This window comes from Poecilia latipinna, unplaced genomic scaffold, assembly GCF_001443285.1.
Source record: "Poecilia latipinna isolate Pla-1442-1.1 unplaced genomic scaffold, P_latipinna-1.0 Scaffold2098, whole genome shotgun sequence".
NCBI classification, from domain to species: Eukaryota; Metazoa; Chordata; class Actinopteri; order Cyprinodontiformes; family Poeciliidae; genus Poecilia; species Poecilia latipinna.
Genome location: NW_015114714.1, coordinates 78081 through 90500, shown reverse-complemented (window position 1 = coordinate 90500; position 12420 = coordinate 78081). Strand labels below are relative to the sequence as shown.

At 40.5% G+C, this 12420-nt stretch overlaps 1 long non-coding RNA gene across 1 annotated transcript in view; it reads right to left on the bottom strand.

Moving 5' to 3' along the window:
* LOC106936209 (uncharacterized) overlaps positions 1-5405 on the bottom strand; it is a 26125-nt gene extending 20720 nt beyond the window's left edge. Inside the window, exons 1-2 of the long non-coding RNA XR_001422077.1 lie at positions 4480-5405; positions 4329-4378 (exon numbers count right to left, since the gene is read on the bottom strand). This is a non-coding gene — a long non-coding RNA (uncharacterized LOC106936209). The remainder of the gene's footprint in view (positions 1-4328; positions 4379-4479) is intronic.
* Between the last annotated feature and the right edge of the window lie 7015 nt (positions 5406-12420).

Here is a 12420-nt window from a genome sequence, read left to right as displayed (position 1 = left end):
ATAATTCTTTTAAGTAACAGAAAATAACATCAAAGAAAATGTTTCCAAATCAGTTTCTTTCAACAAAAAACACTTCTAAAACTTTAACCAAAACTGCGTGTCTGTTTTGGTTAAAACATGTTTGTTTTCCATTCAGTGGATAAAAAAAATCCAGAAATTTTACTCAAGTAAGAGTAGAAATACTTCACAATAAAATAACTCAAGTAAAAGTAAAAAGTACAGCGTAGTAAAAAACTGATTCTGTTCTCATATTGTGAGAAATTTGATCTGAATTTAAGACAGTAATGTCCGGACAGAATGAGCCTGTGGACTGCACATGGCCCGGGAGCCTCCAGTTGATTACCGCATTCAGACTTTGACCATACCTGTCCCCTTCATTCTGCGGTTTTCTTCCCAGATGGTTTGGTGAAGCTAACCATCTGGTGCGTCAGGTTACCGCAGACCAGCACCGAGTTATTTCAGGCTTTGTGTCACAGCTCTACCTCTGAACGCCGTCCAAAAACATGCAGGTTTCAGTCCTTAAAAAAAAAAAAAACAAACAAAAAAACCCTTTTACTGCCATCTAAATGCAGGTTTGATGGAGCGGCTGAGATGGAGCGGATCCTCCCAGCTCGCCGGGTAAAAACTCTGCTGGAATGTGATGGAGGAACCAGGTTGGGTTTCATGAGCAGGTGTCTGTTGTTTTTCTCACACTGTTTCACCACCTGTTCATCTCAACTCCTTCCTGGGATTTTTTTCCCCTCTGCGAAGGGCTTGGGAAAACATTACAGCATTAAGCTTTCAGATAACACTGAATAAAGAGACACATCTACATTTTTTTACATCACTGTCTGAAGTTAAATCAAACCAAACTTCTCTTGTTTTCAGTCAGAATCATCAAATTTATGTCTATTTATTAAAAAGCCACAACAATGAGATTTATATATTAGTGTCTTTGGATGATTACTGTCTCTCTAACCAATGAGGGAAAGCCCAGATGTTGATGTCACGGCTTTGGAAACTTCTGATTGATGCCTGAAGTTTTATCTGTTACATAGATCTCGTGACGTCACACTTCCAGGAACTTTGTCCCCGACAGCCATTTTGGTAGGTATCCGTAACTGTCATGACAGTTGCTATGTAGTTGCTATGACAACAATAAACAAGCCACAAGCTTAGAAGTAGCTCTCACCTTGATCCTATATAAGTTATAAACAATATACTTTACAATATTTACTCAATTACAATTTCTGAGTACTCTACCTTCATTTTGTTGGTCTCATACACACGGTTTTTATGCTTTCTACTTGCCTTCCAAGATGGCTGTTTAGTGGCGCGACGGGGAATGTCCAACTATCATAATGTTAAGAGACAGATTCTGGTCCAAAATGCGGAAATCGACCCCATTTGAAGCTGGTAAGATGGAATCCTTATTCACTGAAACATTTTCTGCACCATGGGCTGAAAGGCAGCTCAGCAAGGAAGGAACCAATATTCCAAAAATCCAACCAGTAATTAGTCTGAATAATTTGTTTTGTCCAATCAGAAGTTAGATGCCCTGAAATGTCACTCAGTGAGGAAGAATCCATTCCTCCAAAAAGCATAAAAATCCAGATTGCATTTTCTAAATGTCCACATTGACAAAGATCTTCGTTTTTGGAGAGATGTCCTCTCTGATTAAACTAAAATGTAACTGTTTGACCATAGTAACCATTAGTACATTTGGAGAAAAAGCAAAGACGCTTGTATCACCCTAACTGTCAAATATGGTGGTGGCAGCATCATGCTGTGGGGCTTTGTCGTTGCAGGAGGAACTGGTGCACCTCATGAGAAAAGAACATTATGTGAAGTATTGAAGCAACATCGAAGCTAAAGCTCCAGACGGATGATGATCTTCAGCAGTCAAAGTCGTTAAAAAGTGATTTAAAGACAACAAAGTCAACGTTCTGGTGTGGCCTACACAAAGTAAAAGTTGTGGCCAGATCCAAAAGCTGACCCAGTTCCACCAGTTCTGTCAGGAGGACTGGACTAGAACTCCAGCAGCTACCAGACTGAGAAAAGAAAACCTAAAAATGTTTGACCCAGGTTACACAGGTCAAAGGTGAAAAACTACCAAATACTCAGGAAGTTTATGTAAACATCTGAGTTTATAGATATTCATAAATCAATTTATCTTTACTGTGACTTTTACCAAATAGAAACAATTTTGGTGATTCTACTTGTTAAGTCTTTCCACATCAAAGCCGATCCGACTTGAAAGGATCTTTGAAAAACCTTGTAAACAAAACAAACATAATAGTTTTCCATTAACCACATAACTGTTTAAAATATTTCAGTAATCAATTAGGATATTTATTTTCTATAGAGAAAAAAACCATATTAGTCCATTTTTTAACTTTAGCAGGTTAAGCCTCTCATTATTAATTTTATTTTAAATCTTCCTCCTATTTCATTTTTAGGAATAAGAACAAAATTTTCTTTCCACCAAAACCACTTAAAGTAAATCACTTTAAATTGTCTAACATACAAAGATTAAAGTAAATTAAGTATTTTATCATCACTTTATGCAAAACAATGCTTTAGCAGATTTGCAGGAAAACTGATTACATGATTCTATCCAAAAACCTCAAACTAAAAAATTCAAACCAGCATCAGATTAAGTCAGCAAACTCTTAATACAAACAAACAAACAAACAAACAAACAAACAAACAAACAGCAGGTTCTTCCTGCTGAAAATAACTCTGATTACAAACCAAACCGGATTTCTAAATAGTTGGCAGATTTAGTTTTAATACTGAGGTTTTTACTCACCGGTTTACTTGTTTTTTGGTCTGACAAAGGATGGCACACCTGCAAAACCAATCAGTGACACTAAAGCCGCATAACTTGCTGAGGCGCCCCCTGCTGTCTGAACCAAATATGTTCAAATAAGACTAACACCTTAAAAAATAAACTAATTTAGAGAAGCGGTGTCAATTGACAGAACAATAATTGACCTAAAACAAGAGAAGTTTGATCTGATTTAACTTCAGACAGTGAGGAAAAAAAATGTGTTTGTGTATTTTTATTCTGAGTATCCAAACTTGTGGTTTCAACTGAATATTATAGGTCTATGGCTAAAACCAGCTGACCAAATGTTCTGGAACTCTGCTGGGGTTGCTAGGTGACGGGTGGAACTCTGGCTGGGGTTGGTAGGTGACGGGCGGAACTCTGCTGGGGTTGCTAGGTGACAGGGAATTCCCCGCTGTTTTGCGATGTTATATTTCTGAAGTTTTTGAAACAAGTCAGTTTCCAGACACCGAAAACCGTTCAGTTATTGGCAGAAATTGGCTTGGTTTGTTTGTTTTAAGAACTTCAGCTGTTTATAGAATTAGGAGAAACTCGAATGGAAATACATTTTGCATATTAGGCCCAATTTAAGCCTTTTATTGCTGTAAAACCATTATTTCTACCCTAAATTTGGTCAAAATTAGGAAATGAAAGCACTATAAAGTCACCCAACTCTAAAAGTCCAGTTAAGATTGATATAAAAGCCTTATTAGGTGTGAGTAATGGTAGAAGATGGAGGTTTGGGTGAAAAGTGAAACTGGGAACAAAGAGTTTGCGAGCGTGTCAGCCAGCGTTCCCCCTCTGCGCCCCAACACCAGTTTCCATGTTGCAGGCTCGGCATTACACTTGTCAATGAGTTTGCCTGTGCGGGCCATGCACCGCTGCCCTGCGTCTCCTTTCTAAAAGGCGCCGGCTCGTGCTTGAACGCTCACTGTGTCCACGCCTGGTGCCCTAATCCAGGGCCTGCTCTTCCTTTAAGCAGGGAGTTAACTTAATCCCTCTCATTTAGGCAGCTGCACCAGCAGGAACTACGGAGGACGGGGGAAGAAAGTTCAAACTGTGACACTTTCAGCTGCTGCCACCGCACCTCCCTGGTTCCACATGCGCTCCGTCTCGGCCCGGTGTTTTAATGCGGCTGTGAATAATGCATGGGACGGGAAGGAGAGGGGAACAGAGTGAAGCCGGGGAACGGTGCTTTGATAAACGTTTTTTAGCATCTTGAGCAAACTCTGGATGTTTTATTGGGATTTTATGGGATAAACTGAAACAAGGTAGAGCGTAACTTGAAGTGGAAAGGAAAGCAAACATGGCTGCCAGTAGCTTTTACTGCTACATTAGTCATTTTTAACATATCAGTATCTGATTAAGTACAACTGGATCAATATTCCTACCAACTCCAGGAAGTCCTGCTCTTTCAGAACCACTTCTAACTCCTCGGTTCAGATCTGGTGCTTCCAGCCTGTTGATTCACAACACAAATAAATAAAAACTGTTCCCAGCGTCATCATTTAACTGTTACCTTTCAGAGTGAAGAAAGGTTCTTCTTTGTCCTCAGTTCACTCTCAGGTGCTGCGTCCAAAAGAAACAAATCAAACAAGTTGGCCTCAGCGGACAGAGTGCTGAAAAGCAGCAGAGATATTCATGTGTACTCTGGCAGAGAGCATCCTGACCGGACCGCCGCTCCGTCCCGCAGTCAGGAAGACGAAGCGGGAAACGCCGACTCGTCTTCAGGAAAACATCCCTGAGGTGCTTGTCACTCCTCGAGCCTCTTTGTTTTTGGATGGACCCATTGTTCCTCGGATCTGGAAACATTTTATTTCGATGACAAACGGTGAGTCTTTGCCGTCTCTGGAATATTTTTACAGGAGAGTTTGAGTCGGTGGAAAATGTTGCAACTAAAGAAAACATGAGGAGCAGCTGTGGAGTCGAGGCTGAAGGTTTGAACCATGACGCAAGAGTTTCACGAACTATTAGGGTGATTCTGTTAAAATGAGGTCAGATGTGAAAATTTATCACAATGAGATTAAGAGCAACTTCCTAACTGATAAACTGGACCATCAAAAACTTCAAGGTTCAACTGAATGAAGAAGATTTCAATCTCCTCCAAGCCCAAAACCATTTTCAAAACCTTAGTCCTGCTTCATTGCTGCCTCAATTTGACATTTTACTTCCCAGCTTTAGCACAAGTTGCTAAGTTTTCTGTTTCCTTTGATTCATCTGTTTCACAATGTAGGAAATCTCAAAATTTAAAATCAAAAACTAAACAAAACATTCAAACATAAACACAAACTGGAGCAAACGTCCCTGTTTTCACTGCGGTTCATCCTCCAAACCACAAGGTGTCACAGTTGTACTCACTGGAAGTCCACTCAACAAACTAACAATTTTAAAGTGTAACTAAACATCAGATAAACTGTTTAAATTAAGGGTCCAAATTTTGACATTTCCCTGTAAACTTGTTTCATTCTGCATAATTTTGGCCAAATAATGCAGTTTTTCATTAAAAACAGTTGCCAGAGCGATCTCAAACATAGCTACATTGTAAACAGTACCTCTCAAGTCCTAAGCCTTCTGCTCGTTCCCCAGTTGGCCACGCCCCTCAGTGTCTTTTGGCTCCGCCCAAAATTTACCACAGGGCGGGGCTTATGCTTTTACGGAGGAATTAGCTACATTTTTTATTTGTTTAGCGCCTCAGACAGGGAATATGAATTTGATTTTAAAGACGTATTTAAACGTGTTTAGATGAAAACTCCCCAAAACTTCTACAGGTACTTTTTAAATGTAATGTTCATTTCGCTTTATTTGCTGTCTGTGTGCAACATTTATATTTCTACAACAGGTTTGTGTTCTGGCTTTACGTTTTTAAGCTTATGAATTCGGTTAGTTCATTTTTTTATTCATTTCTCACAATTTTTGATGCATTTCGGTTCTGCAGCTTTTCTTTGTTAAACTTTATAATAATTTTCAATTAGCAAAAGTATTTTTTTTTACCCCAACTCTCAAAGTTACCAAAAATAAATCTAAAAATTGTCCTAAGTTTCTTTTTCCTCTTCTCTACCAAACTGTTTCCAAAGGAAATAATTAAAAAATTACTTCTAGATTTCCCTTGAGCTTAAAATGAAATCTAAATTTTCTGACACACTACATTTTATGTTTTGTTTTCCGACGAAATGACTCCAGGTTACATTTTTTTAATTTTCAGACGCCAAAACTTTCAGACGAATCCGCTCGATCGATCCGATTACCGCTCCCTGGGGAACTCTTCTTCTGTGCAGGAGGACTTCAGTCATGGCGGTTGTTTTGTGTCTTCCTCTCTCGTTGTTGGCAGTGCTTATGTAATAACAGATGGAAGCTAGAAATTAACACGTCTTGCCTCTCTCGTTTTTTCCCCTCCTATCTCCATTTATTTTTAATGCGGCGAGCACGAGCCCGCTCTCCTGTCGTCTGTCTCTCGCCGTGAGTGTGTGTGCGTGACCTCGGTGAGCCGGCGGCACCTGTCAGGAGCGCGTCGCACCGCGGTTTGCGTGCCTAATTAGCACACAAGGAATTCGGTGGCACGAGGCGTGCAGCGTCAGTGGGAAGAGACGAGTGTGGGGTGCAATTAGGATTTGTTGGCATGCACCGAACACGAAGACAAGGAGGAGGAAGAGGAGGAGAGGTTGGGGTTTGTTGTTGGTGTGGGAGGGGAAGGTTGCATGTGGGGCTCCGTACTTCTTTCATCTCTTCAAAAGATGCACAATCCAAGAATTTTAACTTCAAACAGCTACAATATCTTTTATTTCAGGGTATTTATGTCTCCTTTAGTGGACAAATCTGTGAAAACATAATTATGATTGGTTCACATCAACAAAGTTGTTTTAAAATTGATTTTTTTTTTTAAGCTGCAAAGAACTTTTGTTTTTTAACAGAAATTAAAGTTTGGTTTAAAACCTCAATGGAGCAGCAGGTGGAAAAAATGTACAGCAATGTTTCTACAAACCCAGTTTCAAAACTCCACATTTTATCCAGAAAGTTCTGGAGCAAAAACTATGAATCTGTTTTTTTTTTCTTTTTTTTGTTGCCTGTTTTGGTATCTGGACAAACCTTGAGCAAAATCTAAAAGGCTCAGACTTGTTTAGAAACCAATAACCTAAAAACAACAGGATGAATTTGGTCATTTGGGTGTTGAGATCAGATTAGACTAGATTAGATTTCCACCTGATAGTGCAGGAGACTCGGTTCGATTGGGACAAAATTGCAGCATTTGTTACATTTACAGCTGCTCACTTTCTCTCTGCTCTGAGTCAAACCAACCAAACCTTTTGAAAAACCTGTTCCCCTCCTCGCCTGTGGGGGTGCTGTACCAAAAACTGCTGAAGGAAACAATATAAAAACCTCTGAAGAAGACACTGACCTGTTACATTCTTCACAAAATGTAACAAAAATGGAGCAGCATCAGATTTTAGCAGTTATTTGTCTTTGGTAAAACACTATGAGCAATTTATCCCACTAGTACTAGCCTAGCATGTTGGTTTTGCTTGTATTTACCCAGAATTCCCTGCACCGTAGTCTACTTCCTGCTTTTGGTCCGATCTCAGGTGCTCACATAAGCAATCAAACACATTCGAGGGTCATAAAGAGGGTGATTGACAACGCTAAGCCCCGCCTCCTGGCTCTGATTGGTTGTTTCTACTTAGAAGAAGGCAGAGAAGATGCCTTCTTCTAAGGAAAATTCATATGAATTTGTGATGACGTAGAGACAGTTTTAACAAATACGTAAAAAATATATTTTTTATAAGTTACATGCTGCATCTTTAAAAGTGGAAAAAGCCTTTAAAGTTCTTTTTCTGCTTCACATCCAACCCAAACAATTACAAAGTTTAAAAGTATTCCTTTAAATAATTTGGTTTCTTCAATCTTTCTGAGAAAGGTTTCTGTCATCGACTTTCTGCTTCTTCAGTCAGATTTTCTTCCAAACCAAACAGAAAAAAAATAAGAAAACAACTGAAGAAGCAACAGAAAGAATTTAAAGGTGGCATCTTTTAGCTTCAAGTTGGTGCTTGATCTCAACAATGGCTGCAGACTTTGTTGGGGCATTGATTGGTCATTACAGATTCATCAAAGCAACAGAAAGAGCGTTTGAGGCGGGGGGAGAAAACGACGGAGGCGGCGGCTGCTGGAAGCGATTGTGACGAGGTCGGACATCCCGCCCGCATGACTTATTTATCAACGCGGCGGCGGCGGTTTTCATGGTAAGATCGGAGTCTGCTGGGAAGTTCAAACGAGTGGAGGGAACTACAAGCAGCAGCCGGGACCTCAATTTGACGAGACGGCATCAAAAAGATCCCGATAGCCATTGTGCAAACAACACGAAAAGGGAACAAATGCCTCTTTAATATTTCCAAAAGAATATAAAACGTCATGAAAACGGTGATGAATATGAGAAGGAACAAGAAAGAGCCGTCTCTTGTTTTTAATCTAATGGGCGCGGCGGCGATGCGGCCATGTGGCCCTCGCTTTAATAATTTAACAGACATCAGGACGGCACCTGCTGGGAGCCCAAATCATCGCCACGGCTTTGAACAAAACCGCTGTGACATTATGGCATCTGGCTTTGCAGCGCACAAATACAGACAGAGAAGAAGAAAATCATTGCATTGGCGGCGCTGAACACGGCCCGGGGCTACGGAGTAATGAGCACGTCTCCGCGGAGGCTCCGCCGCCGAGTCACTTTCTGAAAATGGTTTCTTGTCTTAATAAATCCTAAATGTGTCATTTAGCTGTAAAACAGGAACAACAAAGCAGGCGACATCAATGCCCATCTCTCTTCTTCCTCTTCTGGTAAAGATGATTTAATAATCAAAGCGTCTCCACAGGTAGACCAACATCTCTTCTCCATTTTCTTTCCGCAAATGGTTCAAGGTCGCAAAGTTTCAACAAATACAACCAGCAAAATGTTTACAGTTCTTGATTTTGTAAATAATCCAACATGCCTCTAAAAAAGGAAGTTAGCGCCAATAAATCTGGTTTTGTTGGTTTCTACAAGGATCTACTGAGTAATGTAAACGATTTCAAACATCCGAACCAATCTGTACGGTGGCCCTGAAGTCCAAACCACTTCAACAACTCACTAAACACAACTAAACAATAATAATAAAAAAGGACTTTAATTGCTTTATCTTTGAAAAGTTTTGAAATTGTGTATTTTAATTTTGTTTGCGTGTTTTAAGTTTTTTTTGTAATGTTTGTAAAATGTGAAAATTTTGAATTTTTTGTTTTGATTTTGTTTCTGTCTTAAGGCTTTTCTAAGTTGCGCTTAGTTAATGTTGTGTTTTGTTGAGAGCCAGTGTTGGTTTCCATTCGTTTGGGAAACCAAGTGTGTGTCATCAACATAGTAGAAGAACACAGTAACAAGATGGCGGATGGTGAAGATAAGGTTCGAGCTAAAGAACCAGGTATTTGTTAGTGTCTGACCAGAACCACGTTGGCGTTGGGGAACCTTGTGAAAACAACCAATCAGAAGGTCAACCACAGGAAAACACCGCCGATGGAGAAACACCAACTAGATGGAATTGGACATATATTTGGCAGAATATTCGGTTTTAAGGCCCATTTTTGACCAGTTGGATGTCCATTACAAAACAGTCTATAGTTAGAAACCAAGCATTTTGGTGAAGTTCTTGAATAAACCTTAAAGGGTCCCAATAAGTCAAAGAAACTTGACTTTCTGAAGGTGGTGAAAGTGTTTTAATAGGGTTCCTTATGGAAAGTTCATTATAACTGGTCAGTTCAGAGCGTTGTTTGTGATGTTCTGTAGCTGGATAACGGCTAAATGCCTGAAAAAGCACAAAAACCCCATCTAAACAAAGTCAGCTTGGATAAAAATCATCTCCCTGGTCTCAGTTTCATTTGACACAAACTTATGTGAGCAGTTTTAATTTTTTATTTCTGCATCCTGCTCCTGCACCAGTTGTCCGCAGGCCGTTGCTGTCTCTGCCCATGTCTGCCATCCTGAAACGTGTGAGCGGAGGGGGGAAGACGAGCCCAGCCAAGAGGCCTGCAGGCCGCAGCCCTCTCTCCGGACCCCCAACCCCGGGTCAGGCTCCTCAGGAGGGGGATCGCCCCGCTACCGGATCGAGGAGGAGGAGGAAGGAGGGAGGAAGCTCCCCCGGTGTCTTGTGTAATCAACATTTAGAGGAACAGCTGGAAGGAGATGGAGGAAGAGGAGAAGGAGGAGGGGGAGTGTTTGTTGTGGACTTTCTCACGTTCTGTCGTTTCGTGCGGTCGGTGTGCGATCCCGATGGGCTGCGGCGCTCGGAGCGGGTTCATCATCGGGGTCTTTGCTTACAAATAGAGAAACGGCTCCTCTGGGGGAAAACATGAAATCTCAGACTCCAAAGGAAGAAAGATCAGAAGACGGACGATATTTACACAAGAAGTTTGGGTTACAGTTGTACAATTTATTTTTCCTTGTGGTCTGTAGTACATGTAGTACTGTTAGAAGGGACCAATTCGATAAATGATTCCTCTTTGTTGCATTTATGTTTTAAATAAACTACAATGCACAATGAGCCACATTTCCACTGAAACATCTCAAGAATTTTTTGTTATCAAGTCCAAACTGCAGGAGTTTTTCTATCCATCAGTGTTTGTGTCTGAACGTTCAGTAAGGATGATAGACTCAGTTAATTTTGGAGAAAAAATTGCAGTAGTTTTTGTACATTTTCAGCTGCTGTGTGTGAATCCAACCTGTTCCCCTCCTCACCTGTGGGGGAGCTGCACCAAGAACCACTGAAGGAAACCACACAAAACCCTCTGAAGAAACTGAGCACAACTTCCTTCTTTACGAAATGCAAACAAAAACTAAGTAGCGTAATATTTTAGTTATATTTATTTCTTTTTGACTAAAGACAAAAAGTTATTTCACATGGTAGCGCTAGCCCTAGCATGTTTGTTTTGGTTTTATCTACCCAGAATCCCCTGCTCTGTAGTCCACTTCCTGCTTCTGTAGCGGTATCCGGTCCGCTTGGCATTCACATATTCAACAGTTCACTTCAACTGAGACTGAAGTTAGCTTCAAACTAAAGCACCAGGTTTTTTCTAGGAAATGTCAGCATTTGGAACGATGCAAAACTAACAAAATTAAAGGAGAGAACAGTAAAATTAAAAAATCTTTCTGAGTGGCTCTGGATTAAACCTTCATTGCTTTGTGACACACTGACACACAAACCTGAGGCCTGCAGCAAAGAAACACACCTGACCCGATTTCCTCACAATTTCCCTATTGGACTCACTTTTTTTGTTTTGGATCTTTCATGATACACAGGATTAATTAGAAAAAAAGTTTACTTTTGAGCAGGTACAAAACAAAAATTGTAAGAAAATGTAATGAATTTTGTGGGAAACCAGTAGTTTACATTTACCAGTTTTGGCCCCCAGGGCAAAAAGTTTGGTCAACCCTGAATTACAAAAACTGTTTCATGGAAATTTGGAGTATACTTTATATTTTATATAAATTCTTAAACTTAATTCTCCACATACAGCTTGAACTACAACTGGATAATAAGTTAATATATATCGTTATAGACATGTGATCAATATTAATAGAAAATGTGCGACAAAACATTTAACTTTATCTCTCTTTGGTTGCCTAGCAACAACTTGCTGAGTAACAAGCAGTTTCAAGTCCCTCCTAACTCCGGTTGCCTAGCAACAACCTGCTGAGTAAATGGCGCAGCAGCAGTTTCAAGTTTCCCGTCTGCGCCTCATTTCTGCTTAAAAATAAAAAATCGACGTGGAGCGAAAACTGGATAAAACAGGAACTTTCACGCCATCAGTTTGGCTGTAATTCACATATTTAAAACAAAAAAACTAATCAATAATTATCGGCATCAACTGATATGAAACAATTACATTATGATAGGCTTTCCTGCCATATCGTTTCGCCCTGATTTGAACTGAACGTTATTAAAAAGGACAGGACTGTCGACTGCTGATGCAAATTCTGATAGATAACATCAACGTCTCCAAAGTCTCCTCAATGCAGAGATATTCCTTACGTCTATTAATAAGCCAATGTTTGGCCTTATGCGTTGTGTGTTTGGGCCTCTAAATTCTGTAATTGTCTCTGGCGTTTCACAACATCTGTATGGACCATCTGACTAATGACAGTAGCGTACGATCCCGTCTGGATCCGGAAAAACCTGCGGAGACCCCCCTCTCCTCCGAACGCGGCCTTCCGGTCAGGAAGAGGACGAATCCTCATTGTTCTTCAGCAGAGACGATAATTTTCTATAATTTCCAGCATCTAAACAGAGAAAACCCACGTGAGAAAACAAAGCGGCGACCCCGCCTCCCCTTCGGAGAGAAAAGCCCGTCTAAAAACGGCGGGTGCAGCTGGCGAGCCGCGCGCTTTTCACCATGCGCAGTTTACTCCTGCTAAATGTATGGAATCAGACTCGCACTAAAAACTACAATTACAGGTGATATACAGATTGAAATCACAGGGGCTGGTTTTTTTGTTGAGGAAAATTGTCCTAATGAGCGGTTTGTCGATTTGTGGGGTGGAAGGGTTGGAGCCGGTGTTGGAGGAGATTGTAAAAGTCTTCCTGAGTGTGTGTTGGGGCGGCGGC